The 21,379-nt window shown below is 30.7% G+C and overlaps 1 non-coding gene across 1 annotated transcript; it reads left to right on the forward strand.

Annotated features, from left to right (window-relative positions):
• The first annotated feature begins 1,048 nt into the window (after window positions 1-1,048).
• Trnad-guc (transfer RNA aspartic acid (anticodon GUC)) lies at window positions 1,049-1,120 on the forward strand. Its single transcript has one exon. It is a non-coding gene; the product is annotated as a tRNA-Asp (tRNA).
• The last annotated feature ends 20,259 nt before the right edge of the window (window positions 1,121-21,379 follow it).

Below are 21,379 nucleotides of genomic sequence, written 5' to 3' on the forward strand. Positions count from 1 at the left end.
CACCAAAATATTTTTCAAGCACAAAGATGCATCAAAAGATAACAGTTTGGTGTCATCAAAAAGAATTACATACAACTTTCTGAAGATAGTTATAAAAGATTTTAGGTAAAAAAATGTTCTCAAAACAGCAAGAAAAATCTCCTCAAAATTTTATCGTATTCTCTCTAATAGATGAGTGAATGCTTTCACTACTCCATTCTTTAAAAATTTCAGACTCCATTTCATTTTTTCGGTTATCATTTTAAGGAGCTTTTTATTTTCTGTAACTTTAAACAAATCTGCGTAAACAAAAAAGAATTGTTACTATGATGAATGTATTATAGGCGTACAAATGTTGAATGAATTATATAATTTTAAACTGTAATGATTAATGAGTTCAATTTCAGTTTATATGAATAATGTTTTCTGAAAGAAAACATAATTGAATAATGTTTTCTTTGAATGAATTTAGCTGCAAGGTTCTTCAATACGTTCAATCATCTTCAGAAATATATTCTGCATTATCACATTTTATAATAAGTGATAATTATATTATCTTTAATAATTAAGTTAAATATTATTTCGGTAGTTAATTCACACTTCAAATGTATACTTTTTTACAATACTCTCTAAAAAGTCAATGCATTTTAAAATTATTTTTATGATAAAAACAATTCAAATGAATAAACAAATATTAAATTAATAAATTCTCAATAATGTGTAGTGAATATTCATACAAAAAATTCCTAAAAAACTCATTAATATGATTTGTATAAAATTTGTCATTAAGAATAAAAAAATAATAAAAAAAAAGAATTGGGAAGAACGAATTATCATCTTTTGATTTTTTATTTACTAATATTGATATATTAAAATGTAGAAAGTTTCCTATCTGAAAATTCAACTTTCTATCGTTTAATCGTCCACTATTGATCTTGTACAAAGTATTTTGAGCAGTTGAAGCTTATCTCTGGCATAACAGATGTGCCGAAATAGCTCAGTTGGGAGAGCGTTAGACTGAAGATCTAAAGGTCCCTGGTTCCATCCCGGGTTTCGGCAAGTGTTCCCATCCTCGGTAGTATAGTGGTCAGTATCCCCGCCTGTCACGCGGGAGACCGGGGTTCGATTCCCCGCCGGGGAGGAAATCTTTTATCGTTCTCAAAATATATCTATCGTTTTATGAATTTTTTTTAATCAGTTGATTTTGGAATTTATATTTTTAAAGTTCTTCAAGAAGTCAAGCGATGACGCATACGCACGTCGAACGCAATACAAATGCTTGCATAACAAATTTAAAAAAAAATCATAAAAAAGCGAATAAGATTAAATAAAAAATTACACATCTACGGCAATAAAATGAAAATGTGGATTGAAATGAAAATGTGTATACGTCGAACGCTATCAACCGGTTAATGAATTTATGTGATCTTTCTATGAATGTCCGTTCAGAAATATTTCAAACAAATTTTGAAAATTTTTTGAAGCATTTTTATTAAAGTAATCAAAAGTATTATTATTTTTTTCCTTTTTAGTTTATAATTTATTATTATGCGTATCTTGAAATCCATTTATTTATTTCGAATATTTGATATTAGGTGGCGCCACATGTAAAAGTCAAAATTAAATGAAATTAATTAATTAAGATATTAAAGGCTGGAAATATGAAAATAGTGTGTGGTCATCAAGAATACATAATTGGTCAAAATTTTAATACTCATTAGAAAAATGAGGGGAAAATAGATTATAAAATTCCATTTTTATAAAATCAAGCAGGTAAAATGAAACATATTTGTAAAATTACTCCAACTTTAAGACAAGGATTTCAGCAATTTATATTATTAATTTAGCTATTATATCAATATCTATCTTATGATATATTATTATTACTGTATAAACATTCAAAATTTGCTAAACTAACAGTATTTGATAATTAATAAATTTTCTTTACTATTTAAAAAAAACACTGTGAGCACCTTTAAGGGTTCTACGGATGTCTGAAAAATCAATGAACCCTAATTCTAAAAGGCTGCTTCAAATCTTTCTTAATCTAGATATTATGGCAAAGCATGAAGGAATTTAATTTTAATGAAGCCTTAAGTAAAACGCAGCTTATGCAAGCGAATTATTCGCAGAGTTTATATCTTTACTATAGGAGGGGTTTTGTTTGAAATCTTGAATAATGACAAACTAGCGAGATTAAAACGTTTTTCCGTGATACACGAAAATATTGTTGCTCAAGACTGCATCCCTTGAAATACTGTGTAATTTGCACGAGCAACTACTACGCGAAGTTATATTACTTCTGAAGCTAAGAGCTATGGGCCCATGTGGAAGCAATATTAGCCCCCCCCCGTATTCAGACAACTGGAGCTGCTATTATTTTTTCATGTTTCAAATTTGCTATGAATAAAAAAAAAATGAAATTTGCTATAACAAATTTCAAGTTATCATGTTATTAAAATTATTTAAAAGTCACCCAGCATCATTACGACAGAAAAACATCATGTTCTCACGTGAGTCATATTTCGCAATCACCAACATTTAGAAAAGCGATGGTTTTTAAACCTCTCAAAATCAATCGAGTCCTAAAAATGTTTTATCGAGCCCAATTAAAATTCAAACCAGTGATTTAAAGTTAAGCCTGATAAACTAGTTTAAGCCGATTTTAAACAATCACGTGACTATTAGATTACGCATGCGTCGATATATTTTTTTAAATCTTAAAATTGCTCGAGCTTCAAATTTTTTTCGAAAGCTAGAAAATTGAAACTAAAATAAATTATATATATATATATATATATATATATATATATATATATATATATATATATATATATATATATATATATATATATATATATATATATATATATATATACAACTTTCTAACTTCCCTCCTCGCTGTTTCGCTTTCACTCCCATTTTCTTCTGTATGCTTTTTCTGGCAATAACTTCTTACGACCCTGCTCTTTATTGGCCAGAGTGGAGACAAACTAACATGGCGGACATTCGCGCCAAGTTTTAACTTTTTGTTGGAGATAAGTTGCCAAGTGTGACAATTTTCTTTATCAGTCTCTAATAACCTAAAAACGAAAAACTGATGCCTCAAAAGTGATAAATTTTCTGCATGTGCATTTTGTGGCTCCAGAAATCTAAAACCAAAACCACGTCATGTGCTCACATGATAAAAAAAAAAAAAGAAGGAAAGGTAAAGAAATCGTAATCTTAATAAGATTTAGAGATTGATGAAATCTATATGAGTAATCCCAATAAAATACATTGATTTTGAAGTTTTAATATCTTAATAAATAGTAGTATCAACCGAAATTTTATAAGTGCAATTTATTGATATAATTGTAGAATTGCATCAATTATTAAAAATGTGTGTTACTGATCGTTATTAATCAATAATGGACATAAAACCGTTAATGGACAGTGACGTTTCATGTATAATATTGGATAATTACTATTTATAAAATAGAAAGATGGGTTTACAAATTGTGTTTAGCATATCATTTGCATTTGGGTAGACTCTCTTTCAAAGAATGCTCTCAACTCATTGTTTATGACTTTTCTTGAACAACAAACGTTATGTTTCACATATTTACAAAAAAGAAATCCAATGGTATGAGATCTGATGAGAAAGCGCGAGTGGCAATTCAGACTTATCTCTTCATACTATATTTTCTGTAAATTCTATTAAAATAGGCATTGCAATTTAAACGTGATCCATCCTTGAAGTCTTCATTCTGAAATATTATTAGGTTTTTGCATATTCCAGTTTAAATTCAAGGACATAATATTAAATGAAAGAATTCTAAAATATCCTGTGAATTCACACATCAAGCAACTACTCCACAGAATGAACATCTGATTGCTTCCTTTAGCGTTCTAACTGTGAAACGAGTATTATAAGTATCGAGGAATTTTTATTTGGTAATTGGTTAGTCATTATTTATGACAATTTTTCATTTTTATGAAAATATTCTATGTGTAGAAAAAAATACTTAAGTTTGTTGGGTTAATTATTTAGAATGTTGAAATTTCGATATTTGACATTTGTGTTTATTAAGTTAATAAATACAAAATAGTTTATTAAGGTAAAAAAATTATGAAACTTTGATGTTGGTTATTTATTTTTTAAGTAATATTGTTATGGAATTTCCGGGGGTTCGTTTGGATAGTGGGAGTTATATGGTGTGAAGAACGCTCAATCACCAGGCGGCAGTAGAAAATAAACAATGACGTTTATTTACACAGCACAAAGACGACACTATATACAGCACAGAAGACGATTATCTTCAGCCGAGACGTGCAGCATGCAACAGTATACACAGCAGCATACAACAGTATACACAGCAGCTCTACTCCGTCGCTGCTCCGCTAGTCCCTGGAAGACGAGTTCTTCACCGTCGCTTCCGACTCCACTGGTCCAAAACTCAATTCACCACTGGTTCAAGATTACGACGACTCCACTGGTCCACGACCACTCTTCTCTGTCGCTTCCGACTACTCAATTCACCACTAGACTCACCACTGCCCGGCAGCTGCGGGTGCTTCCTTTTATAGGTCTCAGGAGGCGGGGCTAGAAACCTCTCAACCAATCAGGAACATTCGAGGCGTATCTCCGTTCCTACTGGACGGACCGGGAAAATTCTCAATGTTTCGGGTATAATCCATTTTGGCGCCAAAGTCGCCAAATTCGTCGCCAAGTCGCCAAATGATCGTCAAGTTTATCGCCAAGCTCTGGGACCTCCTATGGAACCGACTATGCTGGGAAGCCGCCTCACAGATTCGTAACATTATCAATGCTACTGTCACTAACATCACATGATCTATCATTGTGATCTATTTTTTGTATGCTATTTAAGTGTTTATATAGCTTGCTAACGTTTTACAAATGCTGTTCCATTTTTTTTTACATAAAACATATTTTGCTGATGGGTTGATGCATATTATGAAACTGAAATTCACTGACAATGACGTTGTTACCAAAGTTATGAAAATTTTATTCATTATTGCTAAATATCTCATTCGGTTAAATTATGTTTAAGAAGCATCGCTTTGTTGCCAAAGTGCAAATGAATAAATCTCAATTCTTGCAGCATATTTAATTATTTATTTGGTAAATATCTTTTGATAATCTTTATGACAAAGAATAATTTTCACAAAATTAATTAATAAATGTAAAATTAAATTATTTAGAAGCCAGAATACTGAAATGAAATTTCCAAAATGCTAGGAATTTTATTTATATATTTTAATGAGCTTCCAATCCTCATTAGAATACCATTCTTTCATTATGCAAATAATTAATTGAATACTGCGAAATTTCGTAGATACACTGCTTATTATTTCTACTTTCCTATTAGTAGGTAGGTTTTGAAAACACAGATAATAAATTAAATGCTGCAGAATAGTATGTTGTTTATTTTTACATCGCTCTTATTAGTAGGTTATTTTATCTGGTTTTTGATAATACAGATAATTAATAAAGTTCAACTGAACCTCATTAGTGTGTTAATTGTTTTTGCGTTTTTCCCGATAATAAGCAGTTTTGTCTTTGTTCATTTATATTCTTTTTAAAATAAAAAAATATTTTTATAATGGCATATATTCGATTGGAATACGATCGAAAACTTTGGAGAATATATTCCAGTTAATAATGATTTGATTAGAATACTTCTCCTAAACATGTATAGACAATTTAACATTTTTTCAAAATGAAATAACGTAAATTCTCCCCTCCTTCCCTGGTTCTATTACAAGGAACACAATCTTTTTTCATTTTTATCGACCTCTTATTAAATTATTTAAAATAACTAAATACACAGGACATAAAAAAAAGGTATTCATTTTGTCATATTCTGAGAAAAAAATTAAAGAAAGAAGAGCTATTTTAAATCGTTTCTTGAGATGAGTCAATGCAATAAAAAAACTGAAGTTAACTCTAGATGTTATTTAAATGGTTGAATATTAAAAAAACGAGTTTTTAAAGTTTTATTAATATTATTTGAAACTATAACCTTAATAATATGCTAAAATGATAATAGAAACTTATTGGAAAGTATACTATAGTATTTTTCGAAATGAAAGAATATTTCTTTGTGAATTCCCCCCCCCCCCCCCAAAAAAAAAAGAACCTGGTTTTATAACAATAATGAATATAAACTTTTTCATTTTTATTGATTGTCATTAAAGGATTTAAAACGACACAGTACGCAGGACATAACAACAGCAACAGAAAAAGTGTTCATTTTGTTATATTCTGTGAAAAAAATAAAAAATAAGAAGAAGAATTTGAAGTCTTTCCTTAAGGTGAATTAATGCAATAAAATCTTGCAGTTAACTCTAGGTGTTATTTAAATGGCAAAGCATTTAAAAATGAAAAAAAAAGACAACGAATTTTTAAAATTTTATTGATATAAAATAATTTATAAGCATAATAATATATCGAAATGATAATAGAAGCTTATTATAAAGTAATATTATGTATGATATCGAACTACCGAGTAGCTTATCGTATTTTGATAATACTTTGATTAGATAATATATTGTTTTGGACCTGCTGTTTGTATGAAAAACTTGAACATTCTCCAAAAAAATTCATTCTAAATCGGTTTTTTTTAATTTTATTTCTTGATATACTATTTAGGACAATGCAATTTTTTTTTAATTCTAAGGAATTTGTTGCTTTAATACTTTCAATTCTATCAGAAAAATGTCCACTTTTCAAAGATTTCAGACAATTTTTACAGTAGATAATGCCCCATTATGCATTTTTAATAGGAATATAAATTCTAAAATCCTTATTCATTACGGAAAGAATTTAAGGCAATTTTGTTGAGAGTAACTTCCTTCCGCTACTTGCATCGCAATTTTTTTTGAAGATGTTCTTTTTCACGCTTGTTAAGAATAAACTCTTGCGACAAATAACCCTTCTTATAACGGTATTAGTGTTAAAAAAAAGAAAGAATGAGAAATATTTCACATTTTTGGCTCAAGAAATATGAAAAGAGAAGCCGTTAGAACACTTCTTTTAGGCAATTTCTTCAGTTTATTGCCTTATTTTTAATTCCCATCTTTTCATAAATTCGGAGATAGTTCGTCGCAAATAGCTCTTTGCTCAATAAGGCATTCAAAATTTAAAGCATTAAAAAAGGAAATAAAGGAAACAAAAAAAGCAAATAAAACTCCTTGTCTTCGGAAGTAATACGTTTTAACGAGTTCCCAAATAGGCGATAAAATTCCCATAAAAACATCAGCACCGTCTTCAAACTAAATTACATTTTCTTCGCTTCGGGGCGTCCCGGCAAAAATATAAAATTGTCGCAGCAGGACGGATGAAAAACGCACGCCATTTTCATTTAACACCAGCAGATAAAAAGGTCGAGTAGCTGGAATAAGGATTGTGTTTACCCACGATAAATTTCTGCCAATCGCTCTCCTTTCTTCAACGCTTTCAGTACAGCGAAAACAAAATGGCGATATCGCGTTTTTCGAAGAACTTTTATTGTTCTTTACTTTTTTTTCCATCGCTTAATCTCGTCTGATGAGATTTTAGCACCTAACCTCTAACGCAGAGTACTTTGTTTGTCCTTTGAAAACCAGCAGACGGTATTCAGTGTTCTTTTTTATTATCATTTTTCCGTTTGAAAAGCCTGGAAAGAACAATGAAAAGATCACAGCGGAGTTGGGCGCTTGATGGGATTGAGTATTAATGAGCTGTTGCGAAAGATATATTCTCTCCGAATCAGTATTATTACTTTTCTTTCTGGCACATTCGATGAGATTGAACAAAGAAAAGGGCGTGCATTGTCTTGATTTTCCCGCCTTTTTTCTTCTTCTTCTAATCCGTGGTCGTGAATACGAGAGGGCACTATGTCTAATGAAATGATTCAATCGAAAGAAGGTGCTGCGTTTTATTAACATCCGGAGTTACTATCTAAGGAAATTAAGTTCAGGTTCTTATTTTGATCTACAAGAACTTGCTTCATATGAATCGAATAATAAATCAATTAAAAAATAATGCATTATCTTCACGTGAGAACATGATATTGTTTTGGTTAGGGGGTTTTGAAGCTCGAAATATCGTAGGCAATGAATAAAGCATAAATGGCAATTTTCATCATTATCTTTTAATCGCATAAGTTTTTTTGCCTGGTTTTACCAGTATTGCATTATTATTATGTATGTTTCTTTGAAAGCAGATGCGTTTTTAAAAGGTTGACGTAGAACTATGACATCATACTTGTTATTTCATCTCAAAATCGATCGTGCTCCAAACTTTGTGTGCCAACTAGAAAAATTGAAAATGAAAGTTTAAAAAAATTATATATATATATATATATATAGTAACTTCATTCTAAAAACATTCTCTTATTTCGTGATCTAATTCCAATGAAACCCTTTGTAAAAATAATGCGCCATCGGTACTACGTATCAAATCAAAGTGATACTTTCTTTGCCCTTGACAGAGGTTAACACATGCATTCCATCGGCGCGTGGCCGGAAATCCCCTCTTATATAAGACTAGTGATCATTTGTTCGTCCATTTTTCGCTCTTCTTTACTTCTGCTTTCTAAAGATACGAATTAGGTATACTGTCTTGACACCAAATTCGTAGATTTTTATCGAATTTTAAGCAAAATCCATTCAAGGGAAATCTCTTTGTCCAGCTGTTCGAATATAATTTAACACGATAAATACAAAACAAATAAAGCTAGATATATAAAATTTTGATACACAGATTTAACATCTTTAGTATAAATGCCAGTAAAAGAATGAGCCAAATCCAACAAAGAATTGACCGTCTGTCGGTCTGTATTTTTAGAAACATATGAATGTGTTAACTCAAAGACACAATGACTTAACTATATCAAATTTGGTATGTGATTTTATTAATATAAAAGCAGTTTTGTGTCAAATTTTTATTTCAACTGGTTGAAAAAATGCACTTAACAAGCAAATTCGATTTTCTGATACTTTTAACCGCTTGTCAGAGATTTATCATCAAACAACTCGCCAAGGATGACATGACAGATTCAGTAAAAATGTTAAATTTACGTCAAAGATTAATATTTCGGAATTATTGTACAGCAATGCTATGCAATCTTTGGGATAGCACCTCGATTAAAGAATATGCAAGAAGGTTTCAGGGAGACCATTCCCGCTGGTTATATAATTGAAAATCAATTAGTGCTCGCTTAATTACACAACACGTTCAACTACTGCCTTAATTTAATTGATTTCTGTACCCGCGACAAACCGTTGTAACCAACATATGCAAAGCACTTTAAAAATGTGAAAACTAGAAAAAAGATGGTCACAGTGTGGCAGCCGGCCACACTGTGAAATTTTAAAATTGCTTTATATAATTGTTTTAAAATTGCTTAGAGAAAAAGATACTTATGGCATTTCTTTTGTTTGTAGTTGTATTTTTAAGACAGGTTTATTTTGCTAGGATTTTTCAACAGGAATGAAGTCAAAAGTAATAGAAACCTGTTTTTTGACCTAATCTTAGATCATGAAACATGTGCTTCTTTCTAAAACATAACCGAACTGCACACAAGAACAGAACTTTCAGTAAACAGCAGCTCACCAGCAGCTAGTCGCTATTAAACAAATGGAATAAAACAAAGCGTCCAGTGAATTTACTGCAGATCAACACTCCAATGATGGACTTGCTTCAATCACTCGTGAGAGCTCAGCTCAACTAATGCTAATGCTAATGACTCTGTAAACCTATGTTGTCATAGCTCTTGTAACTTGATGTTGATTGTTCTAGAAGGATTTTGTATCTTCGCTCCTAATTGATATATTGGTAAAATTCCAGCAGTTTTAGGAATTTTCGTTTTCGAAACCAAAGTTACCAAATTCGTCACCCAGTCATCAAATTATTGCCAAAGCCAGAGGTCACTGATGCCGCATACAATCAGCATCTGTTAGAGTTATTTGTAAAATTGTCTTCCTTTCTAGATAACTAACTCCACATTGAAGCATTATTACAAATTTGTAACAATATCTTCAGATTCTTATGCTCATTTTGCTTGAAGAAAAATAAATCATCGTATTACGCACACCCAATGAACGTGCTTATTACTAACTAGCCGCCTATAGTGATAAGTTAATTTGCCAAACATATTGGCTGTGTTTAATTTCAATTAAATTTGTTAGGCTTAACTTAATACTCATAACTCCTCAACTAAAATATATTTTAAATATCGATATAGATTTGAAAGTATGCTTTACATTTGTACAAAGTTGTTTTTAGTATCGATATAGATTTCATACTTTACATTTGTTTTAATTAACGGTTTCTAATGGGAATGCAACTCTCCGAGTAATTTGTGATTTATTTGCAAGTTGACTTTCACGAAACTGTACCTTCACATTCCTCACGTAAATTGCGCAAGTAATAAAGAGGAACTTTCTTTATTAGTTTTCAAAAATGGCAGAAAAGCAAGCCACAAATGCAATAAAAACAGTTGGAATTTCACTGCAGCAATGTAAATTATTATTAAAAATCGTGCAAAAGAAGATATTTTAAAATTCTCCAAATTTAGGAAACAAATACCCGAAAAGTAAATGGATATAATTGAATATATATATATATATATATATATATATATATATATATACACAAAAGTATTAGAATCAAGTTAATAGGAAAATAAAAAAAAATAAAAATAATAACAATAAAAAAAAAAACAAATAAAAATTAAACCAAAAAAATTAAAAACATCCTAAACATTCCCTAAACAGAACATCCTTTGGCTTAAATAAAAATAGAATTTTCCTTCCATATTAGATCACACAATAGATTGCGCTGGAAGCCTATATTTGTTTACCTTTTTTACCGTTAGTGTTTCTAAAAAGCGGGAATCACAATCGATAGCTTGAAATTTCCTTGACTGTTGATGATATGTGCTGGCCTTTTCGTTTTTTTCCTTTAGTGCTATTTTTTGTTTTTATTATTACTTTTTGTTATTGTATTTTTTCTTTGTAGTGGTTATTTTCTTCTAATTTGTTGTTTTGTATTTTCCTTTCTGTTAAAATGGTATATCTCTTGGACGTAATTTCAGGGGATTTTCGGGTCACGGGGGATCGTTATTAGACAAATGTCTGCATTTCCTCACAAAAAAAATCCCTTTCTTTGAATCCCTGCCTGAGGGTGACCCTTGAAAAAGTCTTCAGGCCGGATTCTTTTTTATATTTTTAAATTTTCTTGGTTTAATTTTTATTTGATTTTTTTTTATTTTCCTATTAACTTGATTCTAATACTTTTGTATCAATTCATCTGTGTTTTAGAAGTAGCTGCAGTTGCGCTCTCTAAATACTATGAAGTTCTTTTTTGGTTTTAGTTTGAATAGGTAATTAATTTTAGTTTCGATTTCGAAACTGTTTTGTTTCATTTTCATTTTAGTTTCGTGTTCAAACTATTTCTTACTTTAGATTGGTTACTTACATATATATATATATATATATATATATATATATATAATGTTCAAAAAAAGATTTTCACATCCTCTTAAAATAATATATATATGTATATACATACACTGGTGGCCAAAAGTGTGGACATTTTTTGAAAGTTTCATGTTTTTCAACTTTGCGTGCTTGTAGAATATATTAATTTTCACTTAAATACATTGTATATCAAATTGTAGGTAATTTAATGAATGACGTGTTTTGTAATAAAAGCGTACTAGCCAATCACAAACACTGTTCTGAGGACCCATCAAATATCTGTAACTATAGTTTAGGTTATTTGGATGGTAAAAGAGTTATTGTTGTGGAAATATTTTGCGGAATGATGCATACTAGTACAATTAAATAGAATATTGCTGTTTTTGAATATTTTAAGTCCTTTTTTTAATTAAACTAATTTTAAACAATGTAACTAACAAGAAGAACTGATTGGACATCTACAAAAAGAAGCCGAATTGTCATATTGAAAGAAAATGGCCAATCTTATGCTGAAATTGCAAGACAAGTTGGTGGTTCAGTGACTTGTTCTGGTGTACGAAAGTTCTGTTTACGTTATGAAAAAACGAAATCAGTGGAAAATAAGGCCAAATCAGGCCGAAAAAAATGCACAACTGCTACTGCCGATAGAAAAATTAAACGGCTATGCCTTCAAGATAGAAAAATTTCATCAGATGCCATTAGATGTGAAATGAATGCAGCGGGTATTGCAGTAAGTTCAAGAACAATAAGGAGAAGGTTATCAGGGTTTGGACTGCAAGCTAGAATTCCAAGGGAAAAACCATATTTAAATCAAAAGCAACGCGAAAAACGAGTTAAGTGGGCAAAAGAACACATTAAATGGTCAGAAAATCAATGGAAGCAAGTAATCTGGAGCGATGAGACTAAAATATCGCTCTTTGGTAGTAATGGTAGAAAATACGTGAGACGTAGAGTTGCTGAAGCGCTTCATCCTGATTGCATTGAAGCAACTATAAAAACAACATGCCATGATTTGGGCATGTATGTCTGCAGATGGTGTGGGCCGAATTCAAGTGATTGATGGCATCCTGAATGCCAAAAAATACATATAAACTGTCCTGGAACCAAAATTGATACCTTCCATCAGGGATTTCTTCCCCAACAAAGCACCATTTATTTTTCAGCAGGATTAAGCTCCATGCCACACAGCAAAAGTATGCAAAGCATGGTTTCAAAATAAAGGCATAGATATATTATCATGGCCAGGGAACAGCCCTGATCTCAATCCAGTTGAAAAGTTGTGGCGACGTTTGAAAAGTCTTGTACGAAAAAAATGTCCATCCAACAAAAGACAATTTATTGAATCTATAATTGATTCTTGGCACCATGTTATTACGAAAGATGAACTCCAAACACTCGTTCACTCGATGAAAAGACGCTGTGAAGCTGTCTTAAAAAATATTGGTTATCCTACTAATTATTGATTGTGTAAGTATCACTTTAAAAAAATGCAAATCTAAGATAGATCTTACTAAAATGAGCTTAACTTTTTTTGTAATACAGATATTGTAATACTGTTTTTGTTATTAATTTCTGCATTAAATTACCTTCAATTTCATATATAAACATTTGTATTTAAATGAAAATTAATATATTCTACAAGCATGCAAAGTTGAAAAACATGAAACTTTCAAAAAATATCCACACTTTTGGCCACCACTGTGTATATACATATATAGGAGTAGCGCATCTTCCCCGGTTCGAATCCTGGTTCGGGTATGGTTGTTCTTCATCTGTGTTCTATCTGTGAGGTGTGTGAATATGCCCCCCTCCCTGTATAAAGGGTCTGTGTAAGCGAAAGTGTGAGTTTCATCTTCATATGAGCTTGAAGTTATAATTCTGCCCTCGGGTGCTCAGCGGTTTCTACCCTCAGAAACTACTGCACCCCCTTTCCGTGGTAACATGGACACGACATCACCAATATATATATATATATATGTTATTTTAAGAGGATGTAAAAATTTTTTTTGAACATTCATATTTTCAAAAATTGTCACCAAAATACGACAAAATTTCGTTTTTTATTAATTAAAATATAAAAAACATTTCTACGTGCTGATTTCCCCTTTCCATAGCCTATCTTTATCATATTTGCTATTGATAGGTCAAACGGTCTGTCTGTTGAACGGTAATACACATACACGCTTGCACGCGCGCTCATACAAACACATGCTTCTTTATTATCTGTAGACTTAGGAGAAAAGGAGTCGGTAACTCTATAGACAATCAAAAGTATAATTTTATATGATTCGAAATACATAGATAATCATTTCTCAAATTTCACTAAATTCTCTCTTATTCTCAATTCTCCTACTTGACATAACTATACAATAATAAGTTGTACATACGCATTATTTTTCGTAAAAAAAAAATCCATAATTTGAGGATCTATAAAATGCATATTGTAATAGAATTCATCGTATATTCATTAAAGAAGAATCAGTAAAAACTTATCAATATTTTCTAAAAAATCTTGTGAAAACTTTACTAAATGTATTATTAAAGTTCTATAAATTCTTTATATTTACTTTACAATTCCTTTTGCAAAAAGAACAATTTTTTTCCCCGCCAAAATATTGCATCTTAAAAGGTTTGAGAAAAAATAGAAAAAGCGGTATTGAGATACAGAGTAGCATTAAACTTAAGAAAATGCAATAAATACTTTTAAAATGCGATTTTAGAATTTTATTTTCTTATACTACACTCTCTTTTATATGTACATTCCACAATAACGCTTTATTAATCTTTTTGTTTTTTTAAATCTTCTCGAAAAAAAACGTTTTATTGCTTGTATAAGTAGATTTTTAGATTGCGTTCTCGGAAAAACATTTTAAAGAGCTAATGGCTATTTATTTCTCCTTTCACAAGAAAGAAAAGGATAAAACTGGAAGCAATTTTGGTTTCAAAGCTTTTTGGAGGGGAAACAGATGGTTTTAGCAGTGAATAGTTTATTGTGAAATTGGATTTTTTTTAGAAAAAAAATTCTTGAAATCATCGTAGATTACTTCTGTTTTTTTTATTAAAGAAAAGATGAATATTGCATCGATGTATACTCTAATGGAGAGTAAATATTTGATTTAGTATTTGTTATATATAACAGAAAATAGATTGTTAAAATATCTTAGTTCATGAAATGAATATAAATTTTATTTAATCTGTTAAAAATTAAAGCATTTTTAGCTTGGAAAATCTTTATAGTCTGGCATACTATTTGTAAATTGTGCCTTTGGACATCTATGTTGCAAAAGTCGTTCTAAAATCTCTACAGTACTGATTACAGGATCTCGAGCAATAAAATTTGGAACATAGTTATTTCTTAAGTAGTAGGTGCTCTCTGTTAAAACGTGTTCTTAGTTCGTTCTTTAATTAAAAATTAATCCAAGTTATAGTTTTTTTTCTCAATAATTTTGGAGCATATTATTAAACAAAAATCTTATTTCCTCACAAAAATTTTCAGAAGTGCTAATTTTTTCTGTATAATTTTTTTGCCCAAACTTAATAATTTTTTACAATTATTTTTAAATATAGAATTCAACAACATTTCTCATTGTTTTAATTATTATGTTTCTACATACTCGCTCTGTGACAGTATTATTTTCGCACGTTATTGGAACTGGGGGAAATATATATTTGGGGGAAATAGCAAAAATAAAATAAAGTAAATGAATCAAGTCTATATCATTATCATTTGACTAGAAGTTTGAATCTCCTTTGATATTTTACTAAAGATGAAATATAATTTTTCTTAGAGCTTCTTCATCTTCAGCTGAAACTAATGTTTCGTACAAGACCAAATTTTACATTCAGACTCTTGACGTACGAATTTATTTATCTTCAAATTTGTTGACTCCTTTTGTTTGAGATATTTATAACTAGCCGCCTTTGGCGACCAGCCGGTTCGCCAATCTTAATGTTCGTTTAAATTTTAATAATTAAATAGGTTGAACCGGAGTTTAACCCCATTCTTCGCCAAGTTGCGATAACGCGACAAAGCTGGCAATCTTTATTATGCACTATAATTGAATATCTGCTCCTTTGCTTTTGAACATTTCGCAAGGCCGTTGTTGCCGATTTTTAAAAATTATCCCAAGCAGGGGGTTAAACTCCGGTTGTACCATTAAATATTTTACGCAATTCCAAGTTTAATAGATTCTTCAGCAAAATATTTTAAAACTTCAAATTTTGATAGTCATATAATTCACTCATAATATTATAAAGGCCTTCAGTCATAACGTGATATGTATCTCTCTAATTTTCTGTAACCCCTCGTAAAATTTATGCTTTAAATTAAAGTGTAAATGATTAATCTGCAATTAATATAATAATATTTTTTACTGAAACAAAGCATTTTTTTTAATAATATGATTACTGATAATAGAGTCACTGAGCGTTTAAACTTTATGGGCACTAAAGAATATCTTTCTTAATTTATGTAATATCTCAAGAATTTGTCAACAAAATTTTCTCAGATTCATCATGAACAGATCGATTCATTAACAATGTTTCATTTTAAATGCATCAAAAACTAAGAAAATAAAATAAATCGTTTAAAATAATCGGTCGAAAACAGGTTAAAAAAAAACTACCTAAAAAACGATGCACTTAAAACTATAAGCATATACAAAAAAATATATAACTAACATAAATACAATTTAATTACAAAAGCATGCAACTAACCTAAAAATAATTTAAATCATTGAAAACAGGTTAAAAAAAACTACTTAAAAAACGATGTACTTAAAACTATAAGCATATACAAAAAATATATAACTAACATTAATACAATTTACTTACAAAAGCATGCAACTAACCTCAAAATAATTTAAATTGTCCGTTGATAATGGTTGTCATGGCAACAATCGGAACGCAATGCGCATGTGTGAATTTTCTTCGCCAATTACGGTAACGCAAATGCGTGAATTTTTCTACGCCAGTTGGGGTAACGCTATGCAGATTATACATTTTTAATTTCCTTTATTCTGTGTTATTTTAATTCAAAAGTACTTCAGAATGAATCTGAAACAGGGATTAATTAACAATGTTTAATTTTAAATGCATAAAACATTAAGAAAATAAACAGAATCGTTTGAAATAATCCACCGAAAAACGTTAACCCTAGCCTCATTACTGTTGGGAGAAAAAAAAAACTGAGCCATACTCATTTGGCGATGGGGAAAATGGAAGATTTTTTTGGCAAAAAAGTTGGCGGTGGGGAAAATAGAAGATTTTTTTGGCGGGAAAGTTAGTTTTTAATTAATAATTAAAATTCTAATTAAAATTTCAAAAAAAGGGACCCCAGGTGCACATTCCCGGCCTCTAAGGTATACATGTACCAAATTTGATAACTGTATGTCAAATGACCTGGCCTGTAGAGCGCCAACACACACACACACACACATTGAGCTTTATTATAAGTATAGATTATTTTTATTCATTTTGAAATGCAAAAGACACAAAAGTATTTAAGTATGTACAAATTACATTTAAATGTATTGCCATTCAGACGTTACTTTAGATTTAATCTTCAAATATCCTGTGATACAATGAGTGAGTTACATTTATAATTTCTAGTTATCTTACTGTATTCTGGCAGCCGGATTGATAAGCTTATTGATAATAAGCTTTTAAATTTGATGAAAATCTAAAAATTTGGTGTAAATATTACATACCAAATTTCAATCTCCTAGTGTAAAGTATTTTTATAATCATGCTCGTGGATAAAGAGACATGCATTTTTCAGAACCTGGGAGGTTTTCGATTCTCTTTCTGTTCAACTCTGCATCTTACAATGGTTTTGAAAGGAAAAGGGAGGAAATTAGTAACCCCTCAAAGAACACAAAGAAAGCCGAAATCGATAGTATTCTGTTCCGCCCTCTCCATCCTTGAAATTCCAGGTGTAGTGAAACAGTATGGCGATTTTTTTTTTGTTTCTTAACATAGGATGTACGTAAAGTCTCGTGCTAATACAGAAAATTTATTAAAAAATATTTTAGATCTATAAATACTTATTTTTTTTATTTTGAGCCATATTTTACACAATTTTTTCTTACTGTGTGCAGTAATAGCCAAAGTGTAGGTGAAGCTAACATCAGTAAGTAATAATGGCTCTGTGAAGGAAAAAAACTCATATCATTCTATGCTTTCACGAGAGTAAATCAGCGATTGGCACGCAAAGATTTAAAAATGTATATGAACGTAACCAAGAAGTGGCAGACCGCTTGTGAGTGAGGAGACGATGGAGGCTTTGTGCGAAATATTAAGATGAAGACCTTGCAAATCAGTTCGTCAGGTTTAAAGGAAACTTGTCGTTTCACAGAGTTCGTTAAAGTTTTACAAAAGAGGCTTATTTTGCCTGTTTATAAAATCCAAATGTTCAAGACTTGAAACCACATAAAGGTTTAAACATCAAGCCTTTTCTGTGGAGGTTCGCAACAACATTGATAATGATAATGAATACCTTAATCGTGTATGTTTTTCGGAAGATGACAGTTTTTTCATTTAGCAGACAAGGTGAATAGACACAATATTCGGAAACCCACATGTTGTCGTTCAGTATGAAAGAGGTACTGCGAATCGTAATGGTTAGTGTGGTCTAATGCACGATAAAGTTACTGGACTTTTTTGTTTTTTTCGAAATCTTCACTTATAGAAATGGTTTATTTGAATTGTTGCAGTTCTTCGTTCCACCTGAATCAGAAGAATACCAACGAATGGTAATTTATTAACAGAATAATACTCGCCACACTGTGAAATTCCTGTTCATGAATTTCTCGATTCAACATTTCTCAACCGATGGTTTGGAAAAGATGGTCCAACAGCATGGCCCCCATGTTCTTCGAGCATAAATCTGTGGGACTGTTTTCTGTGGGCCTATGTCAACGACAAAGTGTTTGCAACTCTCCCACTGTGAACACATATAACTCTCAATAGACAACATACATATGGCTCTCAATAACAAGAGACATGCTGACGGATGCATGGTGCAAAGTCGAATATTGTCTAAATATTCGAAGAGTTACGAAAGGTTCACATGGTGAAGTATCTTAACTCTGTGGGAAAAAAAAACTGTTTGAAAGCAGGATCGAAATTAATGAAGAAGTTTTCAACATGTGTAATAGTTTCTTAAAAAAATTTCTTTATCAGTGCAAGACTTTGTGAACACTTTTTATAATGAAGAGAATAATAATACAATAATACATTTTGGACGCCTCCCTTTCGACCAGTTGGATCCAAAGTTTAATGCAGATCTAAAATTTTAGCATCAAGACCGTATACCAAATGTTATTAATTGAAATCATTGCATTTGTGATCTATTATTGCATTTACATATATGCAAATATGCAGATTAATAGTCATCAATTTTGTATTTAATTATAAGTTCTTAGACGTATTTGTCTATTTACAATTAGACATATACTTATCGACAATTCTGATAAAAATATGCATGGAATTTCACCAATTTATACTGCCGGCATTTTTTAATTATCGTATTCATATGTACACGAACAGATAGACAAATTTTCCTATCAAGGATTTCTGGAAAAATTTATAATAACTGCAAAATTATGTTAGCACCATATACAAAATGTTATCCCTCGAATGCAATGAGTTTTAGATTATCGTATTTACAAACAGACATACAGACTGATATAATTCCAAAAAAGTTTTCTTCGATTCAAATCCGTCTACATTTTGAGGTTGAATTTTTAAACGATTAGAGCACTTCATTTGCTTGCTTTCAGCAGCCTATTTCTGTTTAGCAGTCTAGGCAGCTAACTACTTACGGCAACTAGCCTCATGGGAGCTGACAGTGTTTCGATTAAAAAAAATCTAACAGCCAATTTACCATTTAAGTGAATTTGTTAAAGATACAAATTATATGAATTAATAACGATAATTTTAATTATCATTAATAAAGATTATATTTTCCGGAGTCCTGGCATAGGGGTAGCGCGTCTTCCCCGTGATCTGGGCGTTCTGGGTTCGAGTCCCGGTTCGGGCATGGTTGTTGTTCATCTGTGAGGTGTGTGAATGTGCCCCCTTTTTACAGGGGGCACATTCACACACCTCAAAGTTGTGCAAGCGAATGTGTGTGAGTTTCATGAGCTAGAAGTCAGCCTTCAGCTCTCTGGTGCTCAGGGGTCTTTATCCTCAGAAGCTACTGCAACCCCTTTCCGTGGAAACGCTAACACGACATCATCATCAAAAAATATCATTAATAAAAATTAATAGTAAAATTGTAGAATAATTTTTACACTTTCTCAGATTTAATTGGTCGTTTTTTTATCTGTTTCATTACATTTCTGTCATATAATATTTACAAAATTGAACTCTGCTTACAAAATATTGCTTATAAAGGAGAATTCTTCTGCTTTATCATTAGTTATAATATATAATAAATCATACATGCTTACAAAACTTCAAAAATATTGCTTAAAATAAGCAGTTAACACGATGCTAAGAATGTATTGTAATGTGAAACTTAACTGACTAGCTTTTTTTAAAGGGCCTTATATTGCTCACTATCTATTGCTATAAAATGCATATATTAACCTTGGATATACTTAATATACTAGAAAAGTAACAATTCAAATACTGGTAAGAGTTGCAAAAGGGTACGTTCCTTTTATTATACCGAATATATGAATAAATATATCTGAATTTTAATAAAATGCAAAATATAAACATCCTATTGCTTATGATAAGCAGATTTACTGGAATTTTTTTTTAGATCAACCTGGAAGTTATCTGTACTCTCTGACAAACGTATATTTCAGAAATAAATCTTCCAAGTGATGAAGAATTGAACACGTGTTTGAAGATAAAGCGCTTTCGATAAAACCACACTTACAGATAGCATGCTGTGATTACTTAGATGTCTGTGTCGGCTAAGGTTTCGCTGCGATAACAGCAGCTATAAAGATAAAGAAAAGGAAAGTTTATTTACACATCACTTATGAAACGACATATTTCAGCTGGAGCCTTAAAAATAAATACTGCACTTAAAGAAAATATGAGAAATTTAAGCATTTCATTAAACAGAATAGTTATTGCTTGGCAAATACAGAGCGCCCATAAAATGTGCAAGCAGTTTGAAGTAGTTGTTACTTTGTAAATATGTGCGATAGGATGAACCCGTGACAAGTGAGACCTTGACTTCCTAGAATGCTTACATTATATGGCGTGTTTTAAGCTCAGTTTCACTATACATTGAATAAAATTGACTAGGCATTTTTAATCTCGATAGGTTTTAAAATTTGATATAGATATACAATTGCAATGACAAGATCATATATCAAGTTTCATTTGTATTGTTCCTCGAGATTTTGAATTATCGTTTTTAAGTGCACATGAACTGACTAATAGACTTCTTGTTTATCTTACTTCGTGTTATCATTAATATTTAGTTTCAGAATTTAATGAAGAAACTGAAGAGATATTTGGGGTTTCTTTCCGTAAATAAATAGGATTAAAAAATTTAATACAAATATACAATTATAATGTCAACGATAATATATCAAGTTTCATTTACATTGTTTCTTGAGCTTTTGAATTATCGTTTTTACGTAAACAAGGACTTACGAGCAGACTGGTTTTTCATTTTAGTTTGATCTTATCGGGTAGGCTTAGTTTCATAATTCAATAAAGAAATCAATGTGACATTTTGGATCGTTTTCCATAGGCCGATAGGATTTAAAAACATTAATGTAGATATAGAATTTTAATGTCACTATCATGTATCAAGATTAATTTACAACGCTCTTTTGGTTTTTGAATTATCGTTTTTTCGTAAACATGGACTGACAAACAATCTTCATATTTATCTTAGTTTAGTCTTATTGTTTAGGTTTAGTTTCACTATTTGATGAAGAAATCGGCGAGACATTTTGGA

The sequence above is a fragment of the Argiope bruennichi genome, chromosome 10, assembly GCF_947563725.1.
Source record: "Argiope bruennichi chromosome 10, qqArgBrue1.1, whole genome shotgun sequence".
Classification (NCBI taxonomy): domain Eukaryota; kingdom Metazoa; phylum Arthropoda; class Arachnida; order Araneae; family Araneidae; genus Argiope; species Argiope bruennichi.